We start from the raw sequence: 24,466 nt of genomic DNA, 5'->3' as shown, positions 1-24,466 counted from the left end.
TGACATATGGACATTCATTAATTAAGCCTCACAATGGACCAGGCCCCTTTGATAAATAGGCAAGCCATGCCACAGTATGATGAAGTGAGTTGCCTGGGGTCCCTCAGGAAGTCAGTAGTGGAGGCCAGAAATAAAAATCAAGAGCCCAGGTCCTCAGTCTTCTGCCTGGGAGACCAGACAAAGTTGATCAAAAAGGAAGAACCCATTTTGTACAATAGGTGAAACAATAATTAGATCTGCCAAGACTAAAGTCTTTTCTTCACACACATACACAGTGCTGTCCTGTTGCTATATTAGTTTCTGCATCCTAAAATTTTGCATATATATTGTTCTTTGTTCACATTTATTAAAACTACAGCATAGAGACTGTGCTCCATGACTAAATGCAAACTGGTACTGAACTAATCACCTCTGCTGAAGCTCTCATTCTCTCCTTTAGTTGTGTCTGTGTATTTAATTAATAAAACATTTGGAAAAAAAAGGCAGGAGGGGAGAATAGGAAGAAAGGGTGAAGATGGGAAAAGACCGTGGAGAAACCATTGCAAATGAAGGCGATTCCAGAGGAAGGGAGAAATATGAAAGTGTCTACAGACTTCCAAACTGCATGCATTTCATTCAGCTTTGGGAACCATCAAGTGAAATTAATTATTAACACGTTAGACTGTATAGAATAATTTCTGTATTGGGGCCAGGCTGGGCTCTTTCCTGATCAAGTTTAACAGGAAAGGATTTAAATTGAGGTCCCTGAACTGAAAAGGTAACACATTAATCTAACTCATTACACAAGCCAGAAATGAATTCACTTTTTTAATGATGAAGTATCTTGTTATCTGCCACAAATGTGGGCTATCAAAAAAAAAATGTTGGGCATGCCTACATGAGATGAACAAGGAGGCAGAATTCAAATGGGCCAATATGACCATTTCTTTCCCTAAGTTTGACCTCTTGCCTGTGAATTTTTGTTTTGATCAAACGTCAGTTGTGATGCTGCAGGTGGATATATACATTCTATATGTCTGAGTGTGTGGAAGAATAATTCTCTGTACTGCCGATGATTCAGGATATTTTGCTTAATGGAGTAAAACTGTACAATGGATGCTGGCAGAAGGGCAAATTAGGGGATCAGAGTAGTCCCTTTTGAAGCCCCTTTACAACCCCACCCTTGCAACAATTCCTGAATTGGGTCAGGGATTTCACAAACCGCGACCCAGAAGTTCTCAATTCGGCTGAGTGACCCACCTGTTTGAGACATCTCCATTTCTGGTGCAGCGTTTTTGGCACCTTAAAGGGGACTGGTTGTCAAAGTCCTGAGCACAAGAAACAGGCCCCTTTAAGGTGCCTAAAACTGGATGTCTGAATACAGAGGCATCTGAAATCACCGGCTGCCTTTGAAGATCTTGGCCCTTGTTGGTTGCCTGAATAAGAACTGCATAACCCTTGTTTCCTGAAATAAGGATTAAGTTAGAGCCTGAGGTGCTCTGGGCTCTGCCTAGCCCAAGGCTTGCTGGCTGGGACACTTGCTGAGGAGTGAGACATGCAGGTTCAGACCTCTCCAGGCAAGGTGGGCAGCGTATAAAATGTATCAGCTACAACCTGCATGGTGCACAGGTCCTTTTTGCCATAGCGAAACTCTGCTGTTCATCATGTCCATCCTTTTTCCACGCAGTGGAGGCCTGACGGCCCTCTGCATAAGTTAGGTGAGCAGCTGGGAAGGGGCCTGAGAAATGGTGCTGTTTCAGGCTTGTCATTAATGGCAATGAAACATTAACAAAAGGGGGGAAAACAGAGAAATTTAGAAGCAGCAAAATGAGTCAGGCTGGGACGGGTGTGTGGACAGCATGAAATGCCAGCAGGGAACAGTGGGCCAGAAAAAATAAAACCAGGAGACACTCTTGCATGCTTTCTTCCTGTCCTTTGTGTTAAGATAAAAATAACTAAATAATAGCAGGCGTGCCGGGTGGCTGTGGGATGAACAGCCCCAGACAGGCTTTCTGTGCAGGCAGAGACATTGCAGCAATGGCAGATGAGGGCTTCCCATGCTGCCTGGCAGCCAGCATTGCCTTGCCGGGCAGTAACCAGAGAGGTCAGGCTCTAGGGTACCTTTGAACTTTGGTCTTTGGGTTGAAACAGCTCAAGTCAGAGCACAACAGGTGCCTTTGAGTGCATGTGGGTCTGCAGAGCCCTGGGCAGTAGCACACCAGCGATGTGTGGCCCCTGTGGTGTTTGTGAATGGCAGGGATGAGTTCACCAGGCTCAGCTGGCTGGGTATCACATGGCTGCCTGATGGAGGTGGAGCAAAGCAGGGTCCTGGCTGAGGCTGGGAGAGATGAGGACTGAGAAAGCATTTTTGGGGTGGTGTGTCCTTATGTCCAAGCCAAGAAGAGGGAGCTGGAGAAGAGGATGTGTGCCCCTGCAGCCTGGTAAAGTGAGGTAAGGCTGGGTCAACACTGAGACTGTGTTTCTTGCTAAAACCAGCCCAGGAGAAAGGGATATGGGGTTTTATGTTGCCAGCTTCTGCTGCCTGCTGGCTGATGTGCTTTCCTCCCACAGGTCAAAGAGTGGAGGTGAGGCGATGCTTGGTGTCTGGGCGAGGAGAAAGAAGAGGACGTTCTGCATGGTTTCTGTCTCAGGCCCTTCATTTTCACCCCAGGTATGCATCCAGAGTGTCTGGAGAAATACAGGGCTTGCAGATCAGGCTACCTGGAGCTCTGGGATCAAATCAAGGCAGACAGACAGGACTGGGTCCCCCACCCCCCCAGGCAAGACCATGTCCCACTGAGGTTACTGGGTGTCTTTTGGGTGACTTTTTTTTTCTTTTTAATGCCTGGGTCTTCCCTGCAGTCCAGTTTGATTACATCAAGGTGAAAGTTTCTCAGAGCCACCCAAAGTATCTGGATTAGGGTGAATGGAAAACCTTAGCCTAAAGCCCCCTTCCTCTGAAACTGCCATAACACACCCCACTTCCTCACATATTGGGTAAGTGCTTAATTTGTTCAACTGCATAGTCTAGTGCTGCTGCCGGTTTTTTTCCCAGTTGCTCGCCATTGTCACGGTACAGTGATTTGCAGCTGTGATGGCCTGGGAACGATGTGAAGCAAGGATCTTTCGGGTGATGATAAACATTACCAGTAAAAAAGATCACCCCCAAAATCTTTACCTTTGTAACAAACTCTGGCTGTGTGCATATTGGTTAAGTTCAGGGCATCCTTAAGCCTCACCTTCTATCCTGTAGCAAGATTGTAGTCCAACTAACTGCATAATAAGCAGTCTAACTTAACTAGGGGCTCTCAATTTAAAGCTTCTCAAGCAGCCCCTAATGACAGAGCGTCTTCAAAGTGGCTATTAAAGGTGTTCTCTGAAACAAGGCAGAGAGACTAAATGAGGTGCAAGTAGCTATGGAAGGCTGCTCCACTAATGAGCATGGTTTACACCATGTTCAGGTGAGTGTCTTGTCTTTCCCTGTTACCATTGCCAGGTCTATTCCCTTGCATGGAGCAGGCTGCATTCAAAATGTAGACCAATGATGTCTGTGAAAGCAGATGCAAAATGCTGCCAAAAAAGAGTGGTATTTTTTCACATCTGTTCTGCTTTGACTTTTCACTGGTTAAACAAAAATAAAAGGTTGTGGCTGGGATGGGGGTAGGGAGATATTGGAGAATCAAGCCCACAGGACAATGTCTGTAACTTTCTAAGCGTTAATCCTGTATATCTTTTCAGAAAGTCCCTTATTGCTGTTAAAGAGCCTTTGCCCTCCATCTCAACCATGGTTTGTAGGCTTGTGTGTGGGTGGAGCTGTGGCTTTTCAGCAGTGGTCAGGTTTTACAGATTCTTAGCTGATATAACTGGTGTAGCGCCACTAGAGTCAGGAAAGCTGAGGCTGGTTTTGCTTTGAGACTTATGTGTGTGTGTGATCTTGCATCTGTTGTTTTTTACCCCTTCTCCATGCTCTGTGTATACTGCATGGGCACTAGAATGCATTTGACTGCAAATATATGTGGTTAAGTCATTGTATTGTGATTGAAGTCCACTGCACTGATGATTTACAGTCGCTGAACAGTAGTATCCCTGCATAACTTGCCAAGCCGTGTTGTCAATCATCGTTGTAATAATCTTTTGTTTGGGTATTGTGCTTGCCACGTCCATATTTTGATATGATATGATGCCGCCAAGGTAAGATTGGCTTGGACTGAACAATAACTCATACAGGGCCAGCGCCAAAATAGATAAAAGCAGCTACAGGAGCATTGTTCTAACCTTATTATGTGACAGCCCTATCCTGCCTGGAGCTGAGTGTCTGTCGGCATCTATTGAGGAGCCTAGGAAATAAAGCTCCACCTGAATGATGAGTATCAGCAGGCCAAACAGTTCAGGGCCTGGGTCAGGGGGTTTTTTCATAAAAGCCCTGTTAATCACTAAGGCTAAAAAATCATTAATTAACCTTTAGTATCATTAAAAAGATCTTGCAGCTTAGGGAGGTTCCTCAGAGCAGGAAGCAGTGAACAGGTGTGAAGTCCTGGGTGGACTCATCTTAATTTTGTTGGACTAAATTATGCCCTGGCTCTTGCTGATGTAATTCCCTTGACTTTTTCATGGAGTGACTCTTGATTTTTCACAAGTAAGCCTAGCGGGGAGCATTTGGCAAAGGCCCTCACCTCTTTGGGGAGGGGAGTCCATTCATGTGCAGTAAAATTAACTTTTAAAGCTTGGTTTCCTTTGGGAGAAGGGTGAGGGGATTTAAACGGCTGAGAGAAGTAAGCAGAGTCGGTGTGTGGTTAAAATGTTCTTCAGGAGGCTGCAATAGTGGCTTACAGGGGATCTATTTAACCCTTGACTCTCATGGAGCATTTTTACAAAGAGATTTAGGCAGTTTGGTGCCCTGCGGGTTTTACAGAAGTGCCAGGGTGAGCCAGGTGGCTACCTTCTATTGACATTGGTTTTGACCATAAATCATTCATTTGCTTTTTCCCTGAAAAAGGGCCTGAGGAACAGGACGAGGGAAGGAAACTAGTGCCTTGCCTGACTGCCTTGCTTGGAGACAGGAGCCCGTTCCTACAGGTCTCGGGGTGTGCTGCGGGTGGGATGCCTAATGGAGGTAGGCTGTGGTGTTGTAGGAAAACCTTCCTCCTAAGGGAGATTGGTGTCTGTTTGCTGCAGATTTATCACAAGCTGCTTCGCTGAGGGCCTGTCAGGCTCCGTACAGCACACATTTTGTATAAACAGGGGTGCACTTTAAAGCCATCCTATCAGACATGCTTATGCCTTCAATCATCGCGCATTTATTTCAGCGGCTGCATTGTTCTGCCGTTTTTTGAGAGTCCAAAGCAAAGGATAAATTTCTCCCACTTCGTGTTGTCCATTAAGTCGCCAGATGTGTTTTTATCTTTTGCAGCTTTGTTCCGGATAATGAATGAAGGGAGCTAGGGGAGGGGGGAAATAGATCCTAAATCCCCCACCCCAACTTGGCACGGATCAGGTGAGCTGTGCCAACATCTTGCATGTTGAGAGACATCCCAAGTTGCAATGGGAGTTTCTGTAGGCTAAAACTGAGACAAAGCAGCCAGTCAAGATCTGTGCGCCCACCCCCATATCAGCAGATCTCCAGCGGGCAGATGGCTTACAATAGATGGCAACTGCAACCATCCCCACTGCCTGCTCCTTTCTATCAAGCTGCTTCCCAAATCTGTGACTGTTACCAGCCTTCATGAGAGTAGCAAGGCCCATGAGCTCAGCATGGGCCCTGGCACACAGGAGAGTGGCCGAGCCAAAAATTACACGCCTGTTTATACAAGCCATTCCAATGAGGAAGAGCAACCAGCGTCTGTCTCCACATTAGGTCCTTGAGCACTGCTTTCTCCCCTCAGCCAGTGCTGGCGCGTGTGTGGTGTTTTTTAAACAACACTTCTCTTTCTCATGGAAAAATGTGCAAATGCAATCCCTTTTCACCAATAAAATAAAATAAATGGCACAGTGTCTGAAGAGCAGCAGCAGAACGTGGAGAAAAGGAGGCCTAGGTTTGAGGCGGTGCTTTGCAGGCATTAGTGTTGCCTTTAGTCAGATGCAGGTCACCAAATTTTCAGCAGATGTCTGAGCCTGGCTGCAGCCTTGATGTTCAGGGGCGTTGGGTGCTTGCCTCTCCCAGGGACTTCTGCTGTAGGTGCAGTTGCTCAGCCATGCTAGAAATGGGCTGCAGCAGAGAAGCGCTGCCTTGAGGCTTCAACAAAGTCAAGATCCCAGTTTTGCACACTGAAAAATAACTCAGATGAAACGCTTAGTTTTTGACCGCTTATTTTTAACTTCAATCTAGACAGCTGTTTTGGACCAGAAAACCAGCACCTCTTGTTTAGGAACATCAAACCAAATGCTTCAGTGGTTTAAAACCTTTCAGGATGGGTCCAAGGTCAAGAAATCTGCAAAAAACCTGACCATTTCTCATGGAAAGGATGTCTTGAGGATTCAGTGACTTCTGATTTTTATGGGGGAGAAAAAATGCTCTGTCAAGTGATTAGCCACCAGCCCTAGAGATGAATAAGTGGTCAAAGGCCTACCTTTCTGCCCCTTGCAATGCCCTCGAGGCAAAGGCTTGTGCATGTTAGCCTGTGATGTAGATGCAAGGCAGGTTTCCCCCTGGCCCTCGGCACCCAATATAACACAGCTCCTGTTAAACATCTGGGAATACAACTGTGCTCTTCTTTCCACCTTGGGGGGACTTTCCCTTTGCTTTTTAAATCATCTCATGCAGCACCTGGCTTTTTCAGTTACAGTCAGCGTCTGCCTTGCTGGATTTAGACAGAAGATAAAACAAACAGACACTTCTTTGCCAATGTAAATACCGGGCTGTTTAATGCACAGTAGCCCTCTGGTCTTTTCTCCGAAGGAGGCCACGTGAGTCCCAGCCCTACCTCTCCTGCTGCGAACAGGAAGTGGCTATTAACCACATTGATTCCCTTCTTAGCGCTAAGCGTTCCCCAGGGCTCAACTCTGGGGGCTGCGGCTCTGTGATGCTCATTAACGAGCTGCCTATTTTTGCATAAAGGCCAGGACTTGCATGTATGCAGATGACACCACGCAGCGACGGGAGGTGGCTGGGCCCCGTCTGCCATCAAAGCCGCAGTGCAATCAGACTCCGACAAGGCCTGCGCACAGCTTGAAAGAGAGCAAAACACTCAGCTCCCCGCGTGTCGGCAACAAAACCCGGCAGGGCTAGCAGAGCGGTGGCAGCTTGAGAGCACGGTGCTTCCCAGAGCTCCTGACACTGCTCCCTGCCAGTGGGGAGATCTTATCTGGATCAAACGTATTTATTTGCATGTCTCCGGACTTGTTCAGCATCTGCCAGCCAAGTGGGTTGACTCATCCTCTAGCATCACTATAGCACCCTACGGCTGTTTAAGTTAAATCGGCTGCTGGCCCCTTTATTAGCCTGAAGCATGTTCCTCATGGGGAAGTGTGGGCATTACCATGGAGCGATTAAACCGAACAAGTCTGCAGAAACCTGCTGCTGCTGCCGGTGCCAAGCAGGGTCCATGGGAAGTGCTCTCTCTTTGTCATGCCTCTCCCACCAGCTCCCTGTGCCATTAGCCTCTGTGTTTAGCTGGAAAAAACGTTTTTAAACTATTCACCCAACTAGCCGCCTCGTTCAGACTTTTTTCACAGCTTTGTGAATGTTACGTGATTTGATTTAATAGTGTAACTAATCCAGGGCTGCTTAGGAGCTTCATGGTTGTCACTGCGTTGCAAGGCCTGGCCCCTCCAGATTTTGCAGGGAGGGTGGGCAAAAAACCCAAAATCCTCCTCCTGCCACATCCCAATCTATTGGTTCAGCTGTCAGAAATATAAGGTCGGTAGAAAGCAGTTGCACAGCGCTGGATCGTCCTGGAGTGACACGCCGGGACAGCTTTGTTACAGTGCTCCTGGAAGAAAGGAGCTGACATTGTTCCTTTGTCACCTTTTGTCCTGGAAGATCCTAATACATTTCCCAAGACTTGTGCCTATGATGCAGCCGCCTCCAAGTCAAGATGCAGCGACTGAACAACACTGTCCAAAATTTCAGATAATAAAGAAAATCCTATGCAGGCCTGAGAACAGGGGGACATTTGGGGAGGCAGAATATCATGATGTGAGGTGCAGCTTGCTTGGGACTTAAGAGCCAGCATCCCTATGAACGGTGCCATGGGATCTTTAAAGTCCGCTTGTCGGAAAGCCAGGGCTCTGCATCTCGCCTGGCTGAAGTGACCCACCTCCGGCTGCACAGGCACGCTGTTTCATTTTTGTGGAGGCTCTCTAACAATGCTACTGTCATTATCCATGTCCCAAGCTGGGTTGGTAGTAAGGCTTCACCTTCGTTTTACATGACTCGAGAATGCTAAATAATGAGAAGAAGCTGCTGTAATATCTGGAGATTTGCGCACTCGTTCAAACTGCTCCTACAAGTCTTGATGGTGTTTGAAGTACCAGTGTCCGCTTGGCCTTCCTGTCCCACTCGAAAGTATGAACGATCTTCTAGGCTGCTTTCTGTTTTCTGTACTGGGATTTAGAGAGTTTGGGACTAGAATTCAATAAGGCTCTTTAGTTTTTGATATTGTTGGGTATGATGATGGCAGCAGAGGTTTGGGGGTTTTATTTATTTATTTATTTATTTATTACAGGGCTTGGAGGGGGGCTTGCATGAGTAAAACATGCCTCACCCCTGCTGGCACGTGTTGATGCATTTCAGTCTCCAATTCCCAGGCTCCTCTTTGAGTTTCAGGCCCTGATTAAAGCCTGTGCAGTGCTGGGATGTGGCTTAGCTTCTCCATCTGGGGTGCGGGACTCAATACCAGTGACCTGGCATTGCAGGAGCCTCCATGCTATGAAAAGAGTAGCTCTACACTGTGCATCAAGTCAGCTCCCTTGAGGCTGCAGCCTGTCTGCTGACGCTTGCATTTGGTTCTGTGGCCTCTCTAGCTTAGGGAAGCCCTCTGAGTTTCCCAAACCCACTGATCTGGTTCTCAAGCTTTGTGCCTGGACAATGAGAGTGCCTTCTTCTGGTCGCATGTGCCGTCTCAGGAAGAGTGCAGCACGCAGAGGCTCTCTAGTAACTGCTGCCTTCTGTTCCCTGTAGATTTGATGGATGCTGGGGTGGAAAGTTGGGGAACAAGTCTCAAAGGAAGAACTACCCCGCCCTCAGACAATCCCACTGACTTCTCACTCGGGTGACCCTCAGCCTGGAGCTTGGCATTTGCCACCATGCAAATGCTTTGTCATGCGTAGCAGCACCAAGATGAAGCAGGGACACGAGGCCACAAAGCGTTTGCTTTGCTGCATGTAAGGATTATGCATCATGACATGGCGGACAGAGCCCTCATGCACCCTAAATCCAACCGTTCTGCTTGCAGTGCACTGAATGCTTGCCAGTAAATGGAAATGGGGCCCAAATCGCCCCCAGTGCAACCACATTTAAGTCACAGGCGTGGTGCAAGGGATGACCCAAAAAATCTAGAGCTAATCATGTGCTATGCAGAGGGTGGGGAGCAGGTGCTTGGCACCTAATGGGTGCGACAAAACCTCTGACGTTGGGCTTTATTTTAACGTCTGCACTTGAGCTGTTGGATTTAATAGGGACAAAACCACCAATAGGACTTGAAAGAAACTGTTGCACCTGTAAATGGAATGACATCCTTCCGACTGGGGATTTTCTTCCTTTAACTGGCCTCTGGAAATCTATAGCAGGATTAGACTCCTCCACCAAATTCAATAGGGTGACCACCACACCTACGGACGAGTCTTTGTGTTCAATGGAGTTCTATAGAAATCTTCTGTCACGGTAAAATTTGTTGGGTACCACCCTTCGGGTGCCCACATTACACCCTGCCATCTAGCCCTGCAGGCTTAATAAAGTAGCAACTGGGTCTTGAAGGTCAGGGCTCTGACAGCTTGACTGTCAACAAGAGACTCAAGCTACGACCACTTTAATGCACAGGGGACATGAAAGCCAATACGAATTTTTCTCCCCCTGGTTCCCCGTGCAGGTGCAGGAGGAGGAGCCTTCAGCCCACTTTGGGAAGTTTCTCTTTGCTGGTTTTGTCACGTGCATGTGTGACCTACCTAGACACAAAGGTGAGGAGCGTCGGGTGCCTATGCTTCAGTCGAGCAAAACCGTCACTGAGTTCAGCAGAGCTCCCCGCTGCTATGTGATGCTTTAAAGCATAGTTCATAACAAGGCCTCTCCTGTGCATGATGGCGAGCTACCTAACTAATGCAAAACTCTGAGTTGGCTGAGTTACGTATTGTTATTGCAGAATTGGGGTGTATGTCTGGATCCCTGTAATGGTCGCATGTGTATGATCTGCAATTCCTTTAGTGGCTGGTCTACTTTAGGGAATTAGACCGAACTACAGTCATCAGCTAAAGTAATCGTTGCCTTAGATCAAATGGTAAGGGTGAGGACATTCATGGCTGCAAGCATCAGGTTCTGTTAACAACCTGTGGGTTCTCTATTACCGAGGAGCGTAGCAGTTTAAAAAGCTGACACTTAAGACCTGTAGTAATAGCAGTACTTTGCATTTTTATAGCATATTTAGCCTGAGGATCTCCTAGAGCTTTATAAACACTTTTTTAATTAAGCAAAGACTCCTACCAGTGATGCCAAATAGGTATTGTTAGATCTGTCTTGCGGAGTAAATTGAGGAAGTGTTCTAGACTTGTCCTGTCCCACCTTGATGCTTGGCAGACCTACAAGCCCAGATGTGCCAGAAAACAGGAGTCCTAAATTGTTCCATCCAGCTGTCTGCTCATTTGGTCACTTGTGCCTAAGAAAGATAAGGACCCAGTAACGTGGGCTTCATGCTCGGAGAACTTCCCTAACAATCCTAGCTCATCGTATCCAGTTAGTTAGCAGGACTAAAGACCAGTCAGGTTTAAGTGACTTGTCCTGGAGACTTTCACCAGAGAGAAGAGTCCAGTATCTGCTGTTGTGTTTCTCATGTTCATCTGGGTTGTTTTTTTTAAAGATGTTTTGGCTACTAAGTCACCACAATAAAAGCTCCATTAACCTCTCTGCTTGTCATACATGGGAGCTGGAATGATTTCAGTGCCACAAATAGAACAAAGAAATCTGACACTCATTCTTCAAGCAATTAGACTTTGCAAAATAAACTGTGTGCATTTCATTAAGGAAATAGATCCATCAGTACTGGGAATGCTGTTTATGAATATTTCCTTGTAATAGAAAAATGCACAGGTTGACAGAATGAATTATGAGAAATATATTTACAAACAGCTGTTAAAAGGCCCATATATAACTGGCTTTTCTGTTTTCTTTTTGATATGATATTTTTAGTTGCTTGCTAAGGCACCTTCACTGGCTCTTCCCTCAAGAAAGGTAACCTTGATTAATATATTCAGACTTCATCAGGATGCAGTTGCAAGGAGGGAAGAACAGTGCACAGAGGATCTCTCTCTCTCTCTCTTGCTCTCTTTCTACTAGTCTGTCACAGGGACCTCTGAAAGCTGTGGCAGGCTCCATGTCTCGGAGGTGTGCAATTCACACAAATGCCCATGAACAGCTATTTCGTTATATCTGTTTGCACAACCCTCCCCGTAAAAACATGCAGCCTGAACCCTACCCACTTACACCACTTCTAGTGGCACTACTTCTGTACCCCCATGCGAGTAGGATAGACAGCCCCACTGATGAGATGATGGTTTGCTTTTGCAAACTGATTGAAGGATGAGGGCCAGGATTTGATCTCGGTTACCTGTAACAAACCCAGATTGACTCTGGATTTACCTTGGTATAACTGAGAGTAGGATGGAGCCCAGGGTTTCACTAGCAGCAGCAGGACAAGGGCTTCCCGCTAAACCTGCCTCCTGGGAATTTTAATGCAACTGCCCAGAGAGTCTAGACAACAGGGCAGCCGTGACTGCAAACTGCTCAGTGAGGTTGCTGCCTGGAAGTCACGATTCCTGAGCTCTTCCCCTGACTTGCTGTCCCACTGTGTGACCGTGCCCATCTCTGAAACTTTTGTTTCCCTGCCTGCAAAATGGACTCTAGGGTGAACCCAGAAGCATGCTATAAGGCTCCTTCACTCTTAGCAGGGTGCTTTGAGATCCCGGGCTGAGTCCTGTGCTAGGGTTGGGAAGCATTACAATGACAGTAGCCATTTCCTTCCTTTCCATGCATTTTTTGCCTCCCTTGAGTCCCTTTGGCCCTGTTTTCAGCAGATTCTCAGTTTCATCTGTCTTTGGTGAGGCCCCAGTGTTGTTTCCATCTGAAAGCAGCAGCATCTTCCACGGGTATGGCAAAACTCTTGTGAGAGCTGAAATAGGCCAGGATGGGCAGGAGGTACACCGGAGGATTTTTGTTAGCCTAAAGGATGTGTTTCTAGACATCAAAGGATAGATGCAGACTCAGGCTCTCCCTGTCTGTGCATGGAAATCTCTACTATGACCCAGTTTAGCACAGAGCTCAAGCATGTGACCAAGTCCATCTCTGTCAGCAAAGCTGTTCAGTACCTGTGCTTGATATCAGTAGGATGCATGAGCTTCACAACTTAGCAGGCACATCGATCCTGTACTAAATAGATGCAGACAGTTAAATTGGGGGTCTCCCCAGCATGTCTGTCAAGGTCTTTAATGTTACTTGGAGACGCTAAGGAGTTTGTATGAAAGATGTGAAGATAAGCTAATTCTCTGATGATGATTAACCCAGCATGATGGGGGGTATAAGGCCTGATGAACAGGGAGGTCTAGGAGTGGTCTGCAGGAGCAAAGGGCTTTGTAGCTTTGTCCACTCCACCCAGCTGAAGTTCGTAGAGCTGCAGGGACCACCCAACCCTTACCCCCTGCATAAAAGGCTGGCAAATCCCACCCTGTGACTCTTGCACCTAATCCAAGGGTTTGTGCATGGGCTAACTGAAGCCACCCCACAGGGATCACCAGGTTTGTATCTTGGGCCTTTAGATGCATTTGTAAATCTCTCTCCTTCAAACTACCCAAGTAACCTTGAGTGAGAGGAGAAAGGTGTCTGCTGAGCAGCATAAAAAAGTCAGGGGAGCGTCCAGTGCTTTAGGTTCAGCATGGATATAAGTGTCTGCAGGATTCAACACCTTACAGGAGGGTTTTGAACCACAGGGACCAACCCCAATACCTTTATACCCCTATACCTCTCTGAAGTCAGAACATCTTCCTTTCTCATCTCCTATGACTTAACAACAAGAGATTACAGAGAAAACAGCTAGCATTTGGATGTGAATAGCCAGCTCCCGTGACATCCATAGGCAAGCTTTTCTCTCTTATCAATTCCCTTCTTGCCTCCTGCCTCTTTGTTCCTGTCACTTGTGTCTAGGACCTGCTCTAAATAGCACAAGAGTGATTGAGAAATTCTCTGGCTGGTCTCGCAACCTGTCCACAGCCACCAATTCTGATGGTTTAATTGCTAGCTTGGATACTGTTGCTAGGTGGAAATGCCTCCGATGGGATTGGTGGGAGTGGTGGTGACAGCATCTGCAACCATGTGCTAAAACCAACTGTTTTACAACCTTGTTAAACCTCATTCAGGGGGAGACTTTCAAATGCCTGACAGGACAAGGTCATTAGGTGCCTAATGGAAAACCAGTGGGAGTTAGGCACCTCACTGCAATTGGTAGATTTGACAGTCTTCCCCCCCACCACCCCCAATCACTTTAATATTTTGGGGCAAGCCACCTCCTTACTGAATCAGCTGTGTTTCTGCACGTGTGCCCACTTAAGTGAAGCCAGAGCTTGGAGGGCCTAACTGTGGTTTGGTTTAGCAGAGGTGAAACTTCCAGGGAAAAGACGGGGCACCGTTCAAGCCGGTTATCTTGGCTTTATCTGCAAAGTTCCCACTTTGCAGACTCGGATGCGAGAGGAGGAATGGAAAGAGACCTGGAGTGAAAAAAGCAGTCATCGCTGCCATTCGCAGCATGGCACAAGCATCTATCTACCCAGGGAAAGTTTCCTTTTAACAGAGTATATATCAATAAATGCTTCTGGGGAGGCAGGGTAATAGTTGCAGGTATTTACTTCTCTAGTTGGCATGTAGTCCTGCAGGTGGTCACAATAGTGAGATAACCTGGGGGCTTGGTAACCTATTTAATCTGATCACAGCTCTGATCAGCCGATAGCATCTTATCCTGGCCAAGCGTGTGCAACATCAGTACTGAAATATTCAGGTATCTGTCAGCATATTATTCAACTGCTGCGTTTCCCCCCGCCCCCCATTATATAGGGTGTAGTATACAGGCTGGAGTCTGTGGTGAACAAAGTACACAGAACTAGAGCTTAAACTGTGTTGAAGCCTGTCGCTCTTCTACGTTGTAGTTGTTGCTGATTTCTTTGCTCAATAGCTCCAATGTGGGGCAACTGTGTTCTCATGGGCCAGGACACTTGGCTTAGTTATTTTGGTCACTGCATGTTAATAACCTACCACTGAGACTGACTATTCTTTAAAAAAAAAAAAACAGGAAAAAAACCCCTAAAAACAAACCCAAAAAAATGAGAACATTGCCTTCCAAAGGAGTGAGATTTGGCATGGCAGGCACACATCCCCACACCTGGTCTGCATGCTCCCTCTCTAGGGTGCTTCAGTTAATGAGAATCCTCCAATCTGCAAGGAAAATCAACTTTGGAAATAGTTGAGAGAGAGCCATTTTCTTTTTCACTCCCCACTAAGTGATTGATTTGGTCTGTAAGATGCATCAGATCATTGCGTCTAGTAATATAATTTTGCTTATTATTCATTTTTGTATATGATAAATATTAGAGAAACGTCGAGGAGGCAACTGGGCTATTTCTGACAATAGCAGTGACGAGGGGCATGCTCCACCTCGATGCCGTGTGCCTCATGAAGCAGAAAAGCAATTCAGTCAGACTAAAGGCTACAGATGAGGCTGTATATTCTCAGCAATAAATGCAAATGATTGGAATCCATTTCCCTAGTAAGAGGAGAAGGAAAAAAATTAAGGCTAAAGATGATGCAGATCAAAGAATTCAACTTTAAACCAGCACAAAATTAACATAAAAGAAAACATGGCTCTAAAGAGGGTGAAAAATAGATTTCACTAAAATAATCTGTGCTAATGAATAGGCCCTACTTGCTTTTTGAAGTACCTCTCTGCTATACATATATATGTAAATAAATATATAAAACCATACACAATAGCATCAGGCCTAACTGCAATCACTCTGCTGAGAACTGCTTGTAAATATTTGGATGTTCATTGGCCCATGAGAACAAATCGCCCTCTCTTAATATCAAAGAGGGTTTTGGTTGGTTGGTTGGTTTTGGGGGTTTGTTGTTGTTGTTTTTTGCTGTTTCCTTTGTTAGGAAACAAATGGTCTTTTGTATTTATTTATTTTTTTAAAGCTTCTTGTTTGTTTTGGAGGTTTCCTGTGAGTCAGATTTATTTAATTTTGTGTTTGTTTGCTTCATCATCATTTATGACCAAACAACAATGTCGGCATCCTTCTTGCTGGGGAAAGCGAGGCGGTGGTTCATTGTGAAATAATACTCAATTTTTTTCCTGTAATGAACTGAAGAAGAAAGAGGAGCTTTCTGGTAGAAAAGTCCAATTCAGTTTGTACTCTCCACAAAGCAGTGATATTCTCATAACCTGCAGTATCCTTATTGTAAATGGGTGTTTGGAGCCCTTTTGGCAGAATTTAATCTGTACACGCTATGCTGTAAACTGTCCAGAGCAAAGGTCATCTTTTTTTTTTTTATCATGCGTGTGTACGAAACCTAGCATAGTAGTTTTGGTCTGTGGGTTGTAGGCACTGTCACAGTACATATAATATTGAAAACATTGAGAAATCATGCCTTAGAATAAGGATTTCATATTTAATGGGGAAGTATGTGTATGTCGGGGGGGCTGTTCCTTCCTTTCTTTCTCGGAGCCTGTGTAAAACTTTCTGTATTTGACTTGAAATTCTCCTGTTCTGAATCAGGTAGAAGGTCTGTTACTGGAGATTGTGACAAATCAAGGAGGGAGGAAAATGTTGTGCTGTTATGGAAAACACTACTCTTTGCTACACGAGAGGGATGATAATCCTTCGGTGACGGTGCTGGCACGGGACGCCGAGATGCAGGCGCCATTAGCATATGTGCTGCTGTCTTGCTTCTGGGACCTTAGGTCAGTCATTGTTCTGCAGCTCCTCATCTCTAATTTGGGGATCAGTGAGGTATAGGAGTATATATATATATTTTTATTATCAAATAATAAAAAATAATCCCTCCTTAGCCTTACATGTTCAGAACCCCATTCAGCCAAATGCTTAATGAGCATTGTCCTCAGTTCATCCTTATTCAGTTCATAATCTCAATCTAAAAGGCTCCAGTTCATAATCTACAAGGATCCAGTTCAGTACTCCATCCTTATTCAATGAAACTACTAAGCATGTGCTTAATGCTAGATCTGTGCTTAAATACCACTGAATACCACTAAGTAGATACTTCAGGTTTAGCATACAGTGGGGTATTTTTCTTAGTAAGGATGCACTGCTAACTCAGGGTTTAAACTTTTAAGATCTGTGGGATTTGTGCCATCTCCTGCTGTATCTGTATAGCAAAGTGAGACTCCAGTTTTGGCTGAAGCCTCTAGATGCTTTTGTAATAGCCATCTATAAGACAAGAAAACAATACTGTAACAGTAGGCCAAACCACTGCAGCAGCTCTGCTGTATGCTGGCGCAGTTTGGCAATTGCTGAGGAGATGCAGATCCTGCAGGGATAAGCACCCAAAAAAAAAGTCCAGAAATGCCAGTATGAGTCCTGTAATTGTGTGTGTTGTTTCTGATTAGATAGCTACATGAAACAGGGTCCCTTGTGCAGGCTTTGCTCCCCAGGTCTGTATGCTATGCTCTACTCCACCGTGTAAAGGTGTGCATTGAACATGTTTTTGCAGCTTCCATCTCTGTTTGTGTTCAGGCCTCTGCTGCCCACGGTAGAGCAGGGGGAGTCTGGAAAAGGTGAGGACGAGAGGGGCCGCGTTCATATGGTGTGTGGTGGTTCCAGGAGTGAGCTACTCTCCCGAGTCTTTGGAAGGTTTGTGGATCGCAGGCCAGGAAAATCGTAATAGAGAAGCGCTTCCTAGCCTCTCCAGGAAGTTCTGCTCAGGTTACCATGTTACAACTGCACCATCCAGCCAACTTGGTCCCTTCTTTTCCTCCCACAGTCAAGGACCTCCTCTCCCTAGTGAAGAGCTTGAACACCAGACCTCTTGCATTGTCATTACCTTCCAACCCAGGCCTTAACATGATTCATTTCTTTTAGGAGGGCAGATCGCTCAAGGCTGGGGTTCAGAGGACCCCGAGCTGTGTCTTGGCTTACGGGGTAAATGGCTATAGGGATGACTTAAGCAATATTGGCGCGTGAGTGTTTAGCATGAAAGCTGGACCCTGGCTAGGGTGGAAGACACGTATGGTGTGTAGGCATGCACCAGTGGCAAAGCATAAAGCACCAGTACCAGCCTAGCTAGCACTGCTTGATAACTGCTCATCTGGAAGGCGCTCAGTGTTTTAGTTTCTGTGCAAATTGGAATTACAGCACTGGACAAACAAATATGACTTGGGATTTGTTTTCGAGGCCATTTGAAATAATTCAAACCCTGAAAATGCCAAGGGAAATGGAAGGCTGAAGAAACTTGTGTGCCAGAATCATTCAGGAATCTGAAAAAGTTCATCAGATGTTGGCAGAATTATTTCTTTGGTTTCCCCCATAGCCAATCCAAACTTTCCCCCAAACTCCATCTCTGGCCCAGAAAATATGAGGAGTAGTGTAACAGAAATATCTAAGCGTGTGTAATTGGAAGTGGTCCTTTCCTATTGTCTGGGCTGATATATTTAGCTGGTTGTTTTGCACTGCCAATAAATATTTTGCCAAGGAAAACTTTCTTGTTTAAACCTTCAGCTTATCCAAATAAAGAGAGAAGAGCTGGAAGTGGGCCTTGGCAGAGACGGAGATGGATTTCAGTTGGGAACAGTAATCTGCTGCATCTAATTTTGATCCAGTCCGTTTGTTTCACTTTGAAATGGGTGTCTGGTTTGCTTGTACGTACAACCAGCAGGCCATACAGCTTGCCCACCACATGGGGCTGTTTACAACGTCAATCACAGCGTTCAGCTCTTCATTGGCTGTTTTCCTTAATTTTGTTTCTTTGGCTGGTGTTCTGTTCAAAGATTGATTGATTGATTTCTTTATTTGTCCATTCCTTATGAGTCTAGGGCCACCCCTTGTCATGCAAGGCAATTGGGAGAAGTTGCATCCAGGCCAGGCTAAGCCATGAGCTGAAACCCTTCGTGGTAGGCTCAAGGACTGGAGCATGACTTGATGGCTTAGGAACATGTTAATGAGATGCCGCGTGCATGGGGGACGTTATGGGGGCAAATCCTCAGTTGATGTAATTAACTTCAACCAAGCTATAGCAATTTATACAAGCTGAGGAGTCAGCCCTTCCAGTCTGAGTCCATCCCAACTTGGTGCTGGTGAAAAGTTGTTGCCATTGCTAATGAAATAGGAATCTAGTGTTAAGAAGGAACAATAAAGCCCACCCCACAGACACTACCGCAATGATCCCTTGGCCAGCAGTCTCCGTTGAGCCTAGGGACTGAGTGAGCCTCCTCAGGGGGCCTTCTCCTCGGCAAACCTGGGGTAAGCTCCTACCAAGGCTGTGCTCTGTCATTGTTCAGAAGAGTTTCTCCCAAGTTCGTACAGAGATGCACTGGCAGCTCTGCGCAGAAGACCGGTCCAAGGCCAAGTACCACTGAAGTGTTATGTCAGCCGTTGACGGGATGAGTGGTGGGCGGCCGTTCTTCTCTGCAAGCCACCCACCCAGCACTGTATTAAGTCCTATTTTGGCATCGTAGCGTGATCCATTAATGATCCGCTTGGTGAACTTGTTCTCCAGCACGAGCCGGAAAGGCTCTGATATCATCCACTGACCTTGGACCTGAAGGGTCCAACCCCACACACTTCAAGGACCTGATCCGGAGTCCTTTGAAGGGCTGGGGCTGGAGTCTGTGGAGTCGCCAAGACTGACCTCCTTTTCATTAAGGGAATGCAGATGGGGGCCATTGATCCTGCCCTCCCAACCCCCCAATAAAAGTCACTTTAAGTGCTTTCTCAGTTTCAGTATATTATTCTTGATCATTTGTGAGGGGAAGAGGTGGTGAGCAAGCTGCATGGACAGAGCTACAAAGGGATGATTTCTCACTGCCTTGCTACTGCTTTAATCTCCAGCCTGTTCAGAAAGGGAATGTTTAATTGGTGCCCTGGTGAAATAAAATGTTAAAATATATTGAAAGGTGGCCTCTTTCCCTCTGTTGTAACATTAATCCCCCAATATCTTTGGGCCCCTTGCCGGGTATTGAGCTAAAGAAAGGAGCTGGAGGAGGTCCTCCTCTATACATCTGTCTGTAATGCAAAAACTCCCTCGGCACACTTATCATACATAATCCAATACCTCAATTAAACCTGACAGACCTTTCTGCAATAACAATTTAAAGACACAGAATAAATCTTTCCCTATGATATGTCTTTATGACTCAAATCAGGCTTTTCTGCATTTTTTTTGAGGTAGCTTGTGCGGGGAGACATTTGTTTGTGAACAAAAATCTGGGGTGGACCCCTGGCTCTTCTGCGGAGCATGTAGTGGTAGTGCACGTGTGTGTGTGTGTGTGTACGTACGCGGGCAGAAAGAGTCAGGGAGAGTTTCTGAAGAGACAAATTGGACCAGGAGCTGTTCTGCCAAATCAGTGTAAAGGAAAAAAGACCAATAGTTTTTTTGGGGGGGAAAAATGGATCCATATTCTTAATGGCTCTTTATCAATATTTGTATGAAAGTTGTTTAAAATGAGCCTGCACATTCCCTTCTTATGTATGCCAGACTGGGCTGTAGCAAGAGAAAAGAGTTTCTCTAAAGTCTGGAGCATCTGTTTGACAGTCAAGGTTCCTACACCCTACCTCATCCTCCAAAAAGCAGCTTGGGAAGAAGTGCTGGCAATCCAGAGAAAGGATCTGAAATGAGAAGCAGCCTTTGGGCTCTGCATTTCTCAGTTGCTTACAAAAATGCTTTATAGAACTTGTAGCAGAAAGATTAACAATAATGCAGCCATTAAATAAAAGGATTTCTAGCCTGCTTTCTTCCTGCCCCCACTGTTAAAGATCTTGATTCCCACACCAACTTGGAGACAGCAAGTGCAACTAGGATTTTAGGGAACACTTTTATTCCTTATTATTATGGCAACACACTAGATACAGGACCATTGAAGGAGACAGCATTGCATGATAATCATCCTAGTTCCAGTCAGTCTTGACAGTATGCTCCATTGCTTGTGTTCATTAGGACAGTAGGTCTAAAATGCTCATTTCTTCATGATGATGTGGCGGATGATAGAGATGTCAAGCGAGTGCTATGAGTAATGCACAGTTTTATCCCTAGAGTCACTTGCTGAGAGTAACACCCACCTTTTCAGACTTGGCAGAGCCTGCGGCTTCAGGGCATATTTGGTTTGTCTCTGAGGTGCATTGTATTGTGGCTATAGCTCAGGAGATCTTGTGTTTCTAACTAGTCACATATAACATGTTTCTAATTTGGACTAAAATAGTCCAAGTTTTCTGCAACTTGGACAAAAATATAGAAAGGCTCCTCAGTGATTTTGGAACCAGCATCCAGGGGAGGGTCTCTTGGTGTTGGTAGACTGCACAAACTGGCAATTTGTGGGGGAGCCTGGGCTTTTTTGCTTGTGCTGCACTTAGACACAATGGAGTCCTGGTTCATAGCAGGAGCCCCTCGTACATAATGATGGGAGACCCCACTGCCTTTTCTGAGGCTTCAGCTTTGGCTCACCACAACAAGCAAATAAAAGGTGGGTGGATTTGGCCACCTGCCACGGGAAGGGAAGAAAGGAGAGCAAGCTGAAGCCCACAAACAGGTGACATCAGAGGTGTCAGGCTGAGCATTGGCTTTCTCCTGAGTCCTGCCATAACCCTTTCCCAAGACCCTGCCTCCCGCTTACATGCAAGGGCAGGATCTGGCCTGGAGGAAATCCATTAAGCTGTAAATTCTTAGCATGACAAGCTAGAGTAACTCTGCTCTTCTGTTTCATGTCACAGGCTGTGTAGAGACTCCTTCGTTAGTTAGTCGATAATTGACTCAATGGCCTGTAATAGCTCATTCTGATCAGTTCCAGTCCATTGGGTGAATGCACAAGCCGGCCCTGCTCAGTAAGTCACGTGGCAAAGCCTGTCCCAAGGTCTCTGCCCATGCGCAGTGACCTGTTCAGACAAAAACTCACCCTTGTTTTAAATTCCATTCTGCAGAGACGTCGGAGCTTGTGAGATGCTTGCTAGACCTCAGCAGAGACCAGAAAGCAGCCTGGAGGGACTGGATAGCTTAAGGGGGTAATTGCAGGCAGAGCCTAATAGGGTGTTTCAGGGGCTTTTGGGTGTCTGACTGGTGAGAAAGCATTGAGTGCCGCCTTCAGGGCCCCGAGCCAGGAGCACTTGAAATCACCAGTCACCGTTGAGAAGCTCAGCCAAACTAACTGTGATCTGGCCCAGTTCACTCCTGACCCATCTGACAGCCTGATGTGGGTTTCAGTCCAGATTCAAGTGCGCAGTTGCCCACTTCCCGGCTGATATTTTCACGTGGGTGGGCTTGGAAAAGAGCCTCAGCGGATCACAGAGCTTGAAATCGGTTCTAGTGGGATGGAGCTGAAGAGGTGCATGGCAGGGAAACTTCTGTAGGCGCTACCCATGTGTGCCTGAAATGCATCGCAGTTTCCAGGCCTGTCACTGTGGCACTTTATATACTAAAACCATATTAACTTTAAGCAAAAAAAATCTTAAAGTAGAGCCTCAGCTCCTGTTTTGGGGAGTGGGAAGGCCCTCCTACTAAGCAACTTGAACTAAAATATAGAAAAGCTCCTAAGTGATTTTTGGAACCTGTATCCTATTGACTTTCAGTGGACTTTTGCAGAGGAGTTTTTCTAAGACATGAATGTCATTCAGGCATCTAAATCTCCTTTCAAAATGTCATGCCAAGTTCCAATATTACCTAGGCACTTCTTTAAAATGCTTGCCATTAGGAACCTGATGAATCTCAGACTGTTAAAGCCATTTGGGCTCCCAAAGTACCTGTCACTTTTAAAGCAGGGAGTCCAAATCATGGAGGCACTTTAAACAGTTTTACCCAGTGTGAGCCAAACTGTCTCCGATTCAAAAGAAATACTCGGAGCAAAATTATAGCCCCTTCCTATGTCCCTTATTTGGACCCTCCTACCTTACATGGGGTTGTTGAAGACTGTCTGTGCTTCTTCCATTGCCTTTTTTTAAAATGAAATGTGCAGCCTGAGGAGTGCAAATGATTAGGAGGCAGCAGAGTATTTTAAAAAAGGATTGTGAAGGTCTGTGCACCATTTAGATACCTCCTAGTCAAGTTACAGGGATACTTTTGGGGCTGGATAAAGGTGCATGCCTGTTAACAATGGTGATATCTGGCATGCTGCTCCTTCATAGTCGCTTCGATAATCACCCAGACAGGAAGCTCTTCTGCTCAACGTGATTGTGGCCATACTCGGTGACTAAACTGGTAATGATGATAACAAAGATGGTAATAAGGCTTGATGTGTGCTGGGCCCACACAAGTAATTGTGCGTGCCACGTCTAACCATCATGTACGTTTTGTCTGCGGGCACAGCAGAAGTGAAATTGGCCCTTTTGCAGGGCAAGAGAATTAAAGAGGGCAGATTTGGGTTTCGACCTCCTGTCCCCATTGAGGTCCAGCTGTTGCAGGGGGAGTAAGAGAAGGCAGGTTTTGGGCCTGAGTGTGTATTGGTAATTCTGAGATGCAAAGAGGCTTCAGCCAGTGATAATGAGCCAGATGCTCAGATGCCGTCATTCAGAGCAACTGCTCTGAAGTCCATAAAACTTAGTCGGCTCTACACCAGCTGAGGCTGTGGCTAGGACCCAGGGCCACATATGACTTCACAGTAACAGTGGGGCTCAGACTCGCACCCACCCTCACCAGCAGCACAAATCTACCCTTGTGCTGCCATTGCTGGCACGGCAGTAGTGCCTGGGGGTCCCAGCTGAGCTCGAGGCCCCATATGCTCTGTGCAGTGTCAGATACATGCCAAGACGCACACTCAGCCCTGACAGACAACCGTTGGATGGCCAAGCTGGCAGGCTGCTGCTTTGGATGACACCACAGTTCAGCCTTGGAGGCTGGACTAGCACCCAGGTCTCCTGGTGCCTAGTCCAGTGCCTTATTCACTGGGGTAGCATCACCGAAGACCACTGGTATCAGCATGATCAGGTCGGGGACATGCAGCTGAGCAGTTCGGATTGTAGCCAGTAGAGGGAAGTCGCACATGTATACACAATCTCTCTCCTTACTAATTGCTAGTAGAGCTGCAAAAGCTGAAGAGAAACATCAAATATGCACCTAGGTGCTTCCTTATTAGTACAGGAAGGACGATTAAGATTCACATTTGCATGAAGACTTAGCAAAGTACAGACTCTGAAATATCTCAAGGAATGCTTTGCTTTTTGCAGAAGAGACACCTTAGTACATATTCTTAGCGCTTTGCAGAATCCTTGCATTTCCCCCTTTTCTCTCCATCACACCCTTTTACAGAGGAGCTATTCTTAGGTGCCTCATGAGGTTGGTTAAAAATGGCATATTATCTGAACCTTCAATTTTTGATATCCAGGCTCAGCACAGGAATTGTTGGCAATTGTGTTTCTGACAGTAACAAGACACTCTGTAACTCAGGAGTCTGAGACGTTCTGTTCTCCTGTCATTGAACTTAATGAAAACATATTTCAGTTTAAAAAAAAAAAAAAAAAAATTATCCCATGCTAATTTTGGCTTCATTCAAATCACGGGGTGGAGACAAAAGCTTGCATTTGCCGATGGTATGTGTTAGTGAGGAACAGGGCAAAACTGGTAATGGGAAAAGAAAAATCCCTTCAATTTTCCAAGGAAATACTATGAACAATAGAGAGGAAAAAAGAAGAGAAAACCCTATGAAAAATTTCTTGACAAGGATTTTCTAAAGAGGAAGAATAGCATAAAGTGCAGGTTCTATTCCCATTGATCTTTCACTCAGCTTCACATGTACATGTGGGCTTGACTATTTGATGTTACTGTCACAGGTAATAACTGAGTGGAAACAATCACTTTGAAATAACTGCCTGCAATTCTCCTATTGTAGTGATTTATGCTGAATAATTATTAGCTCTGTTGAATATTGCATTGGATAGATATGATGCTAGTAGCTAAAAGCTGTCAGCAATTGGCATCAGCATTAATGAATGAAATTTTCCCCGCTTGAGCGCGGCGTGCTATCCTTGGGAGCCTATAGATGGTGCTCTCTTCTCTCCCCACAATTTCCAGCAGCTGTTTTAAATCCAGTTCAGCTGTGAAGCAGGCTTCTTGGTTTTTTTCCCTTTTTCTAGAATGCTAGATGAC

At 45.8% G+C, this 24,466-nt stretch overlaps 1 protein-coding gene across 1 annotated transcript in view; it reads left to right on the top strand.

Moving 5' to 3' along the window:
* The first annotated feature begins 2,255 nt into the window (after window positions 1-2,255).
* The window catches only part of PLXNA2 (plexin A2), a 361,775-nt gene continuing 339,564 nt past the window's right edge, over window positions 2,256-24,466 (top strand). The window contains exons 1-2 of the mRNA XM_019514044.1: window positions 2,256-2,430; window positions 2,551-2,650. The gene's annotated coding sequence lies outside the window, so the exon portion shown is untranslated. The remainder of the gene's footprint in view (window positions 2,431-2,550; window positions 2,651-24,466) is intronic.

This window comes from Gavialis gangeticus, unplaced genomic scaffold (assembly GCF_001723915.1).
Source record: "Gavialis gangeticus isolate Ggan-Ray unplaced genomic scaffold, GavGan_comp1, whole genome shotgun sequence".
NCBI lineage: Eukaryota > Metazoa > Chordata > Crocodylia > Gavialidae > Gavialis > Gavialis gangeticus.
This window is presented reverse-complemented; position numbering and strand designations above follow the sequence as displayed.